The sequence below is a fragment of the Parasteatoda tepidariorum genome, chromosome 9 (assembly GCF_982258835.1).
Source record: "Parasteatoda tepidariorum strain Cologne lab strain chromosome 9, Ptep-v5.0, whole genome shotgun sequence".
NCBI classification, from domain to species: domain Eukaryota; kingdom Metazoa; phylum Arthropoda; class Arachnida; order Araneae; family Theridiidae; genus Parasteatoda; species Parasteatoda tepidariorum.
Window position 1 is genome coordinate 95,162,052 of NC_141763.1, and position 14,167 is coordinate 95,176,218.

The 14,167-nt window shown below is 27.4% G+C and overlaps 1 protein-coding gene across 3 annotated transcripts in view; it reads left to right on the forward strand.

The window, feature by feature from the left end:
• LOC147804364 (uncharacterized) overlaps window positions 1-14,167 on the forward strand; it is a 173,153-nt gene continuing 158,986 nt past the window's right edge. For 2 of the 3 annotated variants that reach the window (XM_087152413.1, XM_087152414.1), the window contains exon 1: window positions 1-316. The gene's annotated coding sequence lies outside the window, so the exon portion shown is untranslated. Of the gene's footprint in view, window positions 317-7,196; window positions 7,286-14,167 lie in introns of those variants that run through there. The other variant, XM_087152416.1, reaches the window with a different exon arrangement.

The window sequence follows — 14,167 nt, forward strand, 5'->3', positions numbered from 1 at the left end:
GGACGCTTGTTATAGTTTACATTAGGCCACCCATCCATTCGTCTCATACAACTACGCCCTCTATAGTTCTTTGCGATCGTGAATAATGCAGGTGGGTAGAAATAAGCAACTAAATACTGGGTAACATTTGAATCTTGAACAAATATTATACAAAGAGTATTTGTAAAAAATATTTATTCAGTTTATTTGTATGAATATTATTTTATTCTAATGTCTTTATTTTCATCATCATACTGATAGAGAGCCTAATTAGAAATTGTGTGAAGAAAAAAAAGAACAATTGAAATATGGAATAGAACTTCGTCATAAAGCAATAGTGAGTATTCATGTTGTGTATGATTCAGTACATCAAAATTTGAATATACTAATTTTTTCGGTATTACTTTACAATGAGATATCTCGCTTGTTTTCTCAACTTTTTATCTTTTTAGAAGAAAATAAGGAAAATGACTTAAAAGCGACATTTTCGGAAATGTTTTCTAATCATGATCTGCACCAAAATCATGAGAAACTAAAAATAACTTCATAAAAAATACCAATTGGAAAAGTTTATAAAATATTCTCAGTGACTGACGAATCATGGGTTAGAGTTCCTTTGCCTAAAACTAACCTTGGGAGGTTTGCTGGTCTATATGCAAATGTTGGTTAGTTCTACCAAAAAGTCCACCACGAAGGCATATTTGTTACAATACTTGATTCAGAAATTCTGATGTCTTCTTGATTAATTTCATAATTACAAGGCTATAGATTTGAACATTGGTAGGTGAAAACTCAAAATTAGATTGGCAATGGTTATGAAATAAAATATACTATGAAGTATGATCTCTTAAAAAGTTAATCATTGCAATATGGGCAGAACAGTATTCGGAATTGGTTTTTTTGTGTTAGAAACTGGTATTTGACATGACACGATAAAAACCAATCGAAAACTTTCATAAACTGCCAAAAACCTGGGACAAGCTTATTTTTTGTCATTGGTGACATTTTAATAGATAGTAACTCATACACAATACTTGCATTACATATTACTATAATTATGATTTTATATAGCTTAATTTATTTAAGCTATTGAATGTTTTTTTTCTGAATCACGGCCCGCTTAATACTTTATGATCAATATTACAATTTTTCATTTTTGGTAATAACCATGAGTTCTTATTATTATCCATCTGAATAGTGATTTTTCTTCTACTACTGATCTCTACTTATAATTTTTTTTTTTATGTAAGTTTCGTAAAAAAATGCCTATTGAAATAGAATTTTCGTACAGATTGCTTATACTAGGGGTGCACAACCTGCGGCCCTTCGGCTACTGAAGTGCGGCCTGAGAGAGCTTCTAAACACAAAAAAAAAATTTAAAATTGCAATTTTTAATCGCAGTTTTAAGTCATCGCGTTTTGACACAATCAATTTTAACAGATTCTTTAGTAAATGTACGTTTAACACCGTTTCTTTAAGCCGATTTTATGGAAAATATAAATGATTTATTTTAAACAGTTATTTCCGCTTTTCTACATGATTTCAAAAATCTCGACGCGAGTTTCAGATTGCCCATTTAAATAATCACTTTTTGGTACACTTTTTTTGTGACGATTTCATCTTAAATCAAAGTGATTTTTTGTCTTTTTTTTTTTTTTTTTTGGCAATTCTTTCTTTTTTTCAACAATTTTTTCGGCAGTTATTGCTATGCGTTCCCACGTATTATAAAAAATTTCAGTTGTTCTATTACGTCATGCAAATTTTAAATTGTTCATTTGACAAGCTTTATTCGTGCTGAGTTCAGCATAAATATAAGTAATTCCCCCCCCCCAATTATTTCTATACTTTTCCACATGATTTTGATGATCCCGTTATTTAACTATGATGTTACTAAGACACTTGATTGTTATTCGCACAATTAAATAATTACTTTTTGATACGGTATTTCAGTACAGTTTTATCGCAAATCCTAGTTATTTTTCCTTCTTTTTTTCCGCAATGAATATGATTTGGTCAAATGTGGTAATGAATTGTGATTTGGTCAATAACCAAATATTCGGCAAAAAAAAAAGAAAAAAAAATCGACTGAACACCGTACACTTGGGGCCAAATAGCAAAATCTTTTAGCAGCATAGCAACACTGAAACTAACTTTTCAATGCTCAGAATAATATTTCCTGGAAAAACATATTCTTAAATTAACTCTAAAAATAAGGCCAATCAAGAATGTTTTTTAAAATGTCGCAAAGCGAAACAAGAGAGCATAAAAATCAATTTTAATTTTTGGAAGAAAATTTTAAAGCTTAACATCTCAGTTTTCCAATTACCAGAAAAAGCCAAGAAAAAAGAATTAAGTCAACAGAACTGCTATTAAAAAGTAATGCGTTATAATAAAAACGTCTAAAAAAAAGTTTTTTTTATTTAAAGAAAATAAAAATTTAGAAAAAACAAAAACGTTCTTAATTTTTTAAATGAAAATCTTATGCAGAAAATCTCAATTTAAATTTTTCTCATTGCCATAATTTTAGAAGAAAAAAAATTGCCATAAAATAAATTTTATTAGAAACTTTATTTTTTAAAAAAAATGCTGGCATAATAAAAATGTCTAAAAAAAGAAAAGCAGAAAAAAACAAATTTTTCTTAGTTCCTGAAATAAAACTTTAATACTGAAAATCACACTTTTCTATGTTACTGTTTCTTTATATTACTGTACAGGGAAAGAGTGATAATAAATCAATAGTATGAGACGTTCTGTAAAATACTTGATTATAATAAAAACAGCAAAAAATGGAAAAAAATCCTTCTCAGTTCTCAAAGTATCGAAAAAATTACAATATTGACATATCTGATTATAATTTTTCTATTTTTTTTTTAAAAAGTAATATCTATGAAAAATTCAAAAATAAAAAAAACTTAGAGAAATACATTTCTAAAAAATATTCTGCCGAATATTTGACAGATCATTCAACCAACTGAATTTTTCACAGAAGGGCCAAATACTCGTTACATCCCTAATTTAAATGTAATGTTATTGCAACTTGAGAAATTCATAAAATGGAAGAAAACGTGAATTTTTAAACTGCTCACTGTTTGTAGTTAAGATTTCAATTTTTTGTTTCTTAAGTGATCTTTTTTGATTAAAAAAAAGGAAAATGTTTACGATAAAGAAAATCTAATAATTAATAAAATGAAATAATAAAGTACATAACAAAATAAGCATTGAAGTTTATTTTGAACTATCACAGTTTTGTTTTTCTTCAATTAAAATATTTAATTTGAATTTATATTACTTAATTATGACTAAATTTTTTCCTACTTTCATTCTGTGGGCATTGCATTTTTTTTTTATTTATTAGGATTTAATTCTAAAAGAAATTTTCGCATTGCATGATATGATTTAAAAAAAAAAAACGTTTCTTTTTTTCAATGTTTATTTATTTTCTTAAATCTACGGTTCATATGATAAAAATAGCAATTTTTTTTAAGCAATTTTCTAATTCAGGGTTGGCAAGGTTTAGGACAGTATGGATTAATCCACAGTTTAAACCCTGGTTTAAACCGTCCTGTCCAAAACCCCTTTGTCCAAAACTGTCTTAAACTGCCAAAACCCCTTTACTCAAATTATGTCACAATTTTTTCTGAACAATATTTAAGAGGTAAAATAAACATAGAACTAATAACTTATTGATAATTAAATATACTAGAGAATATTTGTTTTTAAAAGTATAATGTTTCATTAATATTGTTTGACTCTTCAATTTAAACAAAGGAAGATTAATCAGTAATCAAGTTCAATTGGTCCTCTCATTCAATAGTGCATAACTGAAGTTTGGCCTTGCCATACAGGTTAAAATATTAGGGACTAAGTACTTGGTTCAACATAAACAGGTTTATTTATCTATAGTACTATTCAAGAATACTTTTATTTCATTCATGTTCAATTCTTTCAGCATAGTGGTGATACATCACCAGTGTCAGTAACTGAAACTGATGTTATGCCCTTCAAAACTGTTAATACATTTTTCAGTTACTTTGTATTTTCAATTTAAACTAATATATTTATATTTAAAAACAATTTTTTTTAAATAGATGTCTTTTTTATCATCCTGTAATGCAAAAATTATTAAGAAAAAATTTAAAAAATATTGTGAAAAATAGAAGGTTAATTTTTGAACAAATTTAGTATTTTTTTTGAGAAAAATTATTATTTTTTAATATTGCCATATTTAACCTTATGCAAAAATATTATTTATCAGTATTAAAAGCATATTTATATTTAAAGGATTAGGTATTCACTTTTGTTGTTCAATGAATTGTGGAGCTTCAAAAATTATAAACTTTTTCCTATTATATTTTATTATTTTCTTTTAATAAGTTATAGTAAATTGTATAAAAAATATCAAATATTTATTGATACATGTAATTACTATGTGTACAATGGTTACATCTATAGAATTTTTACCTTTTACCAAAGTTCAAGGTTTTGGACACTTTAAGACAGTTTTACCCAGTTTAGGACAGTTTTACCCAGTTTAAGACAGTAAAACCCACGTGTCCTGTCCAAAACCCCAACCCTGCTAATAATGGAACACCTTTAATTTTTTACAAATATATCACTAAGTTTATTGATAAAAAAAAATAGGACGCGAATGTTTAAATAAACATTACTATATTTGTCATTAACATGTCTAAATACATGCGCGGCCCTTCGTTAGCCAACCTGCTGTGCAAGCGGCCCTTCACTCAAAAAGGTTGTGCACCCCTAGCTTATACAGTACAGAACCTCTTATCCAGAAACCAGAACGAAATTCCATAAATTTTCTCCCCATTTCTAGAAGGAAAAAAAAGGGAAGAAAGTATATATTTCTGTATACATTTTTAATTTCATTATTTTTTTCCTTATCATCTTATTAAACTTATATATTATGCATGACTTTATCGTTTTTTTCTTCTTTTTAAAACTATTTCTAAATAATATTTTTTTACGTTAGGTTTGATAAACAATAAAAAAAAGGCTTTTTATAGCAAACCGGAAAAATCAGTTATCCGGAATCGCGATGGTCCCAATTGCTCCGGATAATCGGTTCTCTACTCAAGGCCGGATTAACCATCACTAAGCACGTGCTTAGGGCACCAGAGGATAGAGGGGCACCACAGAGCCTAACTAAATGTTCGCAGTACATATATTTTTTTTTTGAAACATTGATAATAAATTTATTATTTTGAGCTTCCATTTTAAGAGTGGATACACATAATAAAAGAACATAATAAAAGAAACACACATAATAAAAGAAAAAAAAACGAAAGATGTTTTGTATCAAAAATTTTCGGTCTTATAATAAAATTAGGTAGTGAATTTCTATGCGATAAAAGCTCTATTTATTTATCCATTACGATGATTCCATAACATACTGCTACGATTCATGTTTACAGAATATTTTTCGCAGTTGTAGCAAGTTAATACTCCGGCAATTTGATATTTTTATGAAAAAAAAAATTTGATTTACAAAATTTTGATGCAATGGTTTCATGATGTAAAAAATGTGATTTTTGATGTGAAAAAAAAATCCATGTTGTGCCTGTTTTTGTTTATGCTACATAAAATATTTGCTTATATTATATTTTTAATTATATTCTCATTGCAACTGGAAAAGAAGTCATCAAATTACGTAAAGGTTGTGCTGCAAAAATTTACGTCAAATAATTTTTTTTATTCACTAAATTAAGAAAAAGGAGCTGTGTTTAAATATCATTTTTCGAAATTTCTTTGTGGAGGAGAGGTTAAATTTGCGAAAAATATGACCACACACTTTGCATCACTTATGATTTTTTTTATCTATATATATCGAATATCGAAACTAGATTTTACGATTTAAAGTATACACTACGTAATATGAATGCAAGCAGCTAGGTTTTGAATAAGGGAAGAATTATAGGTTCCTTAGTCCTTAGAGTCTTGTATAAAAACAAATGTTATAAAAGTTGAGCACAAAAGATGTGTAAATTATCCATGTGAAACGGATGTTCGTTGACGATGAAAAATACGTTAAGAAGAGTACCCATTAAAATTAATTTAATTTTGAAAGCAAATGTAAGAAATAAGTAGCAATAAAATCAAATTTTCAATCATCGAATTTTGTTTAGTGCAAGCAAACTATATTTTGTGCATCTTATAACGAAATTTGTAAAAATTATAATTAAGAAATAAGAAAAGTACTGAAAATTTTAAATTAAAAATAAATAGCAAATTTAAGAAAGATATTTTTATTAATTGAATTTTAAAATATGTTTAATAACTAATAAGGAAAATCCTTAATGATAATGATTATATATATATACAATATATGTGTGTAATTTCATCAACTTTTATTATAATGATAATTTGAACATGTAAATATTTTAAATATAATAATATTATTTCTGTCACTAAAAAATTTTTTTATAGTTAATTAATAGTAATGCTTAATTTTAACTTGTAGCTCTTAACTTGTAGCTCGTGTGTAAATCAGATTGAAATAAATAAATAATTAGTTAAGGTATTTCCATTATCCATTTAACTTTTTCTTAAAATAAAAATTGGTCATTCCGCATGAACGAGTGGGAAAAATATTGTTGTTCCCTGTTATTTTATTATAAGTAACAGACTTCTGGGAAACGTGGTTCAATTTAACCTGATCTTGCTTTCTGTCTATAACAAACAACCCCAACGTAAAACAACAAAAGCTGTATAGTGCCAGCATTCGATTCCATGAATTCGAAGGTTCCTGAAAAGGACCACCGTGATTGTCACCAACATATGTGTTAGAATACAAAGCTAAATTTTCTGAGAAGAAACACTTTAAGGACAAGACAAGTGTAACCGATTGATTTACTACAGACAGAGAACATCCTTTCATCTCAGATATCTTTAAGCATCCTAGGGGACTCATTCCCCCTTCTTTTTTTTCTTTTTTTCTTCAAAAGAAAAAAAGGGTGCATATCTCAGAAAATTCAAATTATCTTCCTTTCGAGGGGGGGGGGGGAGTAGAGATACAAATAAATGGTGACTTATAAGATTGAAGAAAGTGGGAGGTCTAGGAAAAGAAAAGTTTCTTGATTGACATAATTTTTAACCAATAACATTATTTATGCTACAATCAGTAACTAATTTCTCGTATTTACACACCCCCGTGTATACGTGAATGCACAGAACGTGAGTGCACTGCATCCTACATAAATGCACAGAAAAAGTTTATTCTACTAAAACATTATTCTAAATTATTGCTTTTGAAAGCTGCTGTAATTGTGTAAAGCTGATGTTGCTTCAGGTAGTAGCTAAACCCTTCAAATAATTTTATCAATAATTATTATTTATCGATCAATATTGATTGTGTCTAAATCAATATAAGTGAAGAGTTTAATTTTCCTAAAAAATTATTATATTTTAATAATAAAAAATTAATTAAACTTAAATGTAAAAATAAAATTACAATTATTAAAAATTATATATATATTTTTTTTTACATTTTAAGCATTCTATCACACAACAATACTCAAAAGTAATAAAAACAAATTTCAAGTTTTTGTTAAAAATACAATGTGACGTATTTTTTAAGAGGGGATGATGCCGTATTATAAGTTTTAAGAAGTAATTAAATTTTTTAAATGATTGATCTTATCGAAATAAATTTCATTCTATGACGTTATAATTAAAATAGTTATTCGATTTAAAATAAAAATTTTAGGTAACAATACACAAATTTTACTTCGATTTATTTTACGAATTTGTCTTTAAATGTTGTAAAGAATATGTAAAATATTTAGTACATAAAATTTTAGTAGGCAAAATAGATTTTAGTAGGTTTAATAAAATTGCATACAATACTTCTGTTTATGTTTCTAAGGATTATATTTTTCCAAACCTAAAATTATTTTCTATAAAACTAATGTGGTATTATGTACGCGTATGCATACAGGAATAAAAAATATCGTAAGACAAAAAAAAGTGAATAAATTAAAAATGATGGTTTGTTATTTTCTACTGATTATTATTTAAGTTTAGTTTTTATATTATATTCATTGTTGCTATACTTATGTTTTTGTTTTGTATTATAAAAACACGAATGTTCCGAATTTGTAAATGAAAATCTGATCATTGAATTTATAGTTATTTACAGTATTTTGTTTATACATTTATTTACTTATTGAGAACAGAGTTTTTATTTACTGTAACAGCTTTATCAGACCAAAGTTACTGCTATCACTTATGAGAGTTTTAAGTACAGGTTTAATGCAGTAGTTTTAAGTGATTTCTATCATTTTTTCTAAAAGGTCATTTTTTTACTAGTCAAATTAAGATTTAATTGATAGTTATTTATTGCTCTTAAGCTCTTCTGTACCTTTGACTTTGACAGGTTAACTAACTACGAGAATGTCCAAAATATTAAACAAAATAGTAATAATTCTATTATTTTTTTACTAGTCAAATTAAGATTTAATTGATAGTTATTTATTGCTCTTAAGCTCTTCTGTACCTTTGACTTTGACAGGTCAACTAACTACGAGAATGTCCAAAATATTAAACAAAATAGTAATAATTCTATTAGATAATTAGTTCTGTTTTCCACAGATGCAATCTAGAGTGAGTTGTTATTATGAAATAAGTTCATTTCTGATTTTTATTCCAGATTTTATGGGATCATTTAAGATAATTGTTGCATTTATAAAATTAATCATCACTATTTTTTCCCTTCATTTCTCTTCCTATCATTATTAATATATTAGGTTTAATAAGGAAAAGGGAATAATGAAAAGCAGTATTATTTGTAAAAGTTATCTGTTATTGTATACAGTGCGTAAAATAAAAAAAGTAAAAAACCTGAATAACTCTTGATTTAATGATCGGATTTTAACTTACTAGATCTCAATCTAAATGGTTTGAGGGCCAAACTTAAAATATGCTAATTAGTTGGTGCAGAAGATATTTTTTTAAGTTATGAAATCGGGCAAACGTGCTACCTCTACCTACATATGTATATGTTGTTGAATTTGGATATTCGTCTCTCAAAATATGGATGGTATTCACAATATGGAAATTAAGATCCCAAAAGATTTTTTAGGTTGAAAGTTTGGGCTCCTTTACTTAATTGCAGTTTTCATGCATTTTGCCATGTTCGAGAACTTTTGAAACAAATTGAAAAATTTTTGCACTTAATAATAAAATTCATTAACCTAAAAATAATTCCCTGTCAAAAATATTTTTTTAAAAAATTATTTATTATTAATAGTCGGAACAATTTTGAATTCAAAAATATACAAATTATTACATAATTTTAAAGAATATTAATTTAAATAGTAAAATACAAAATTTGAACAAAATCTGTCGAAAAGTTCTTGAGAAATTAAATGTTAAATATATAACTATTTTAAAATTGAAAGATTCAGGTTTATTTGATTGATTTAGTACAGATTAAATTTTGTATTTTGTCATTTAAAATGACATTTGTTAAATTTTCAATTTAAAGTTCTTTCGACTATTCTCTTAGTAAATAAAATAATATAAAATGATTAATATTTCTTACAAATCATTTTTGACAAGGAACTGTTTTTAGGTAAATGAATTTTATTATTGTGAGATAAATTTTTTTAGTTCGTTTGAAAAGATATGGTCATTTATTTCGAGAGTCAAGAATTTGAATCAATTGAAAAAAAAAAGGTATGCTTTTTTTAGAAAAAGTACGTGTCTGTTTTTCTAATTTAAAGTATTTTGAGTCTTAGTAAATAAAAGTTCAAACTTTCGATCATAAGTTATTCAAAGTGTTTGCTTTTTTGCACATACCAATAAACATAAGTTATTTTTTAATATTAATTGAAAAGTTTTCAATTGATTATATTATTTAAAAAAAATTTTTGATTTAATTTGAATAAAGATTTTTTTTTTACAAAATTTTTTTTATTTTATATTTTGAATTAACACGTGACTTAGTACTAGATACAGTGAACTCTCACTTATGCACCGGTGTAAGGGGCCAAGAGAAAAAGGCGCATAAGTGAAAAACTTCAAAATTCTAAAACACAACGCAAATTGCAGTGACAACATGAATAAATATGTTTCTAAAGATTAAATGTTAATATTTATACTGTTTTGGTATTTACTATAATTATACAAAGAAAAAATTTAACATGCCTTAAGACAATTTATTTTCTTACAAAATAATCTTAATACATGTTTGTATTTGTTTTCGCCGACGTTATTCGAAAACAGTTTTTTCCAGTTCTTATAAATGGGATAAGGGGGTGTTTCAAAAGCAAAATTAAATTGTAAATAGTCAGGAATAGTGTCTAAAGCTTTCAATACTGCTGTGTGATTTGGAGAAACTTTATCATCTCGTCAGTATCATCCACTACGTTCTCATCATTCACAAGTTTTAGTTAGATATAAATGAACAGTTCTTCACAAAAAGTTTGAGTTTTATGGGAGGGGGTGAAACATATCACATGATAAATTTCTAAGAAAAATACTTGACGTCATAATATGCTGCACAATAAGTTGATGTACTCATAATGTCCATCTGACTGCAAGTAAGTGATCGCGGTCTCTTTCATCTTTCGTATCCCAGGTGTCTTCTTTTTCTAGAAAACAGCATGAGGGTAAAACTAACCTCTGGACAAGAGGAATTGGTCATTTTCTGAAAGATGAATGGGCTTTCATTGTTGTTGGTGTAAAGGATAAGACACCCTATTCAAAATTTTAGAAAGAATCTCTTTCCAGAAACAGCAAAAATGAAAAGGTCACAGGGGGAAGCAAATTCAATAGGATCTAACAACATATATTTCTTTTTATCTGTAACAAGGATTGCTCATTTGCTTCACTTTTAATTTAAAACATTTTTTTTAAAAGAAAAAATATTTAAAGGATTCAAAAATTAAAATGCCAGCCAAAAATTTCGGCTCATAATTGAAAAATTTATTTTTAAAGCGACGCATAAACGAAGGATGTTTATCATTATTTTCCTATCTAATGTACTGGGACCTATAAAAATCGTCGTATAAATGAAAAAGGTGCATAAAAGAGGTGGTGCATAAGTGAGAGATCACTGTATATTTTTTATTGTTAGAGGGGGGAGGGCACCAAAATATTTTCAGTGCTTAGGGCCTCAAAAGGTCTTAATCCGGCCCTGTCTCTACTAGGGGTGCACAACCTTTTTCAGTGAAGGGCCACATGCACAGCAGATTGACCAATGAAGGGCCGCATGCCAAAGTGTTTAGACCGACATATTGAAAGCAATTGTTGGTGGTGATTGTTATATAAACATCATTGTTTATATAACACTAAATTCTTTTTCTCGGTTTACCTTGTAATCTCTTTGCAGAAAATGCAATACTTTAAAGCGTTTAAAATAAGAAAATGCAAAACTGATTACTTAAGAAGGAAAACAGAATTCGAAAATCAGAATCAATTCATCAGAAAAAATTTAGATAAATTGAAATAATTAAAAAACTATGGAAAAATTGAAATTTTTTTTTATCACACTACAAAATACAGAAGTCCATTTAAACATAAATTTTAACGTTAAATTTTTTTTCATAGAATTAAATTTTAAATAAATAAATATTCTAGTTATTAATATAAATTCAAGTTAAATACTTTGATTTAAGGAAAGTTTATACGGTTAAAAATTATAAAAACTAAAACAAAACCCCTTAAGTGGAAAATAAGATTTAGCATTTATTAGGGACTGTACTTTAAGACATTACTTTTTCAGACATTTTTATTTTAAATTAATAATAAGAGGCTGAGAGAGGAAAGAAAGAAAGAAAACACATTAAATTTTAAGGAACTATATTCCTTAATAATAAAAAACTATTAAGATACTTGTTTACAACTTTTTATGACGAATATATTTTTAACATAACACTTACTATTTACAATTAATACACAATCAATTAACAATCAATAAAATTTACATTACTTTACGAAACTTATCTTGATTAAATTTTTTATACAGTTAGAATTTAATGATCTACAAATCATTTCCCAGCATATAATCATAAATGATATAAAATGCTCCAAGAAGGTAGAAAATGGTTTAAAAAATTTCTTAATGATTATACTGTAATTTGCAAAATTTTTTAATATTGTGATAATTTTATCTACTTGATCATGTGATATTTTTTGAGCCATTAAATGAAAATGTAATGATTGTATTTAAAGACTACTCTGTAATTTTGAACAGGCCAAATTCATTCTGGAAAACAGTCTTTCGACAGAAGCTGTTGTTGTGGGTAGTATTAAACTTAGAGCAAATAACATAATCAGTTTTGGAATTTGTCCTAGATGGTGTTCTTCCTTTCTGGGTTTTTAAATCGCGGAAATACAAATAGCGATGTGTTATTTTTTAATTGATTGAATATGAATTGCTATGTGCTATTTTTTAATTGCTTGAATACGAATTGCTATGTGTAATTTTTAAATTACGTAAATAAAAAACTCGATGCCTGTCAAATCGCGTGAATACGAATCGTGTGGCTTTTAAATTGCGAAAGGACTACTCACAACACTTGATTTTTAAAATGCATGAATATGAATCGCGATATATGGTTTTTAAAACGCGTGCATATTAATTGCGAGAAAAGTAGCAAAGGATGATATTTTAAAAGCCAGAACACAAATCGCGATATGTGATTTTAAATCCCGTAAATACGAAACGCGATGGATTATTTTTAAATCTCGTTAATGTTAATACGAAATGCAATGCGCAATTTTCAGAGAGCGTAAATACAAATTACGATGTATGACTTTTAAATTACATGTGAGAACAAAAAGAATAGGTTCGATGTGTGTTGTTAAACTTGCACGCGTTCATGGGACTAAAGAATTATGCCGTGTTTTGAATTATTTTTTTTGCGAAACGGACCGCGTTTAATATAAACACATCTCGTTTTTTTTCCCCGGGAAGGTGTTGATTTGGCTAAGGTACGTAATTACTTTTTAAGTTACGAAAAAAAATTAAAACTGAATCGAATTTCGCGAGTTGTAATATTGTGTGAAAATATCAGGTATATTCTAAATCACAAATAAAAATGGAGCAATAACGGGAAAGAAGAAAAAACACGTTCGAAAAACCTCTTAAAAAATGCGTGTTAAAATCGGTACAACGCAAATGATAAAATCGGCACAAACAGAGCACATAAAAAATAATTATTTTAATGCGCGATTCAAAACTCGCTTGCTGTCAAACCATAGTATTAAAAATATCATAATCTTTTTAAATCACAGGGAAAGCGTAATAACTACTAAAACAATGACCAAAATACTTTTATATTTCAGATGAAATTGGAGTAAATTAGGTCCATCAAAATTTTATGTAATTTAAATGCCGGATTTGAAATTAAAATGTCGCAATAGCGTATAAAAAATGTCGGTACTTTCAAAACCTTGTAAAAATGTGTAGCAATAATTTCTAAAATAACGATTGAAAAATAATTTTATTTGCGATAAAATCGTTACAAGTAAGCCATGTCAAAAAATGGTTACCTAAATGAGCGATTCTTTACTCGCAATTCGCAATAATATCGTGCTAAAATATCGAAGTTTTAAAAACCGGGCGGAAATGTGCAGCAATAACTGTTGAAGAAAGGATCATTTAGATTTTCCATGAAGTTTGCACAAATAAAGCGTTCAAAAATCGCTATTTCAGAAACTACTTGAAAATGGGTAGCAATAACTACTGAAAAGTCATACGAAAAGCGTCAAAAGTGGTAATTAAAATTCGTAATAATGATGTATTAAAAGGGATTTTTAAAACTATGCTGCAATCCGTAACCATCGAAAAACTACATTGATTGAGATTGGGTGCGTCAAAAACTTAAAAGTGTAAATTTAAATTACCGAATTTTTTTTATTATTCTTCAAAAACAAATATTTAATTTTTTTCTCATTTTGTTCAGATTGCAGCCGCGGGCCACACATCGAGGGTAGACCGAAAAAAAGGTCCCGGAAATAAAGGTACGGAAAAAAAGGTCCCGGAAAAAAAGGTACCTGGAAAAAAAGGTACGGAAAAAAGGGTCCCTGGAAAAAAAGGTCCCGGAAAAAAAGGTCCCGGTAAAAAAGGTACCTCCATAGGGAAAATCTGTAGGGATATTTCCCCTCTCGCTTTCTGGGCAGCATGAATGCTTTTCGCTGTTTCAATGAATATTCTTTTTATTTG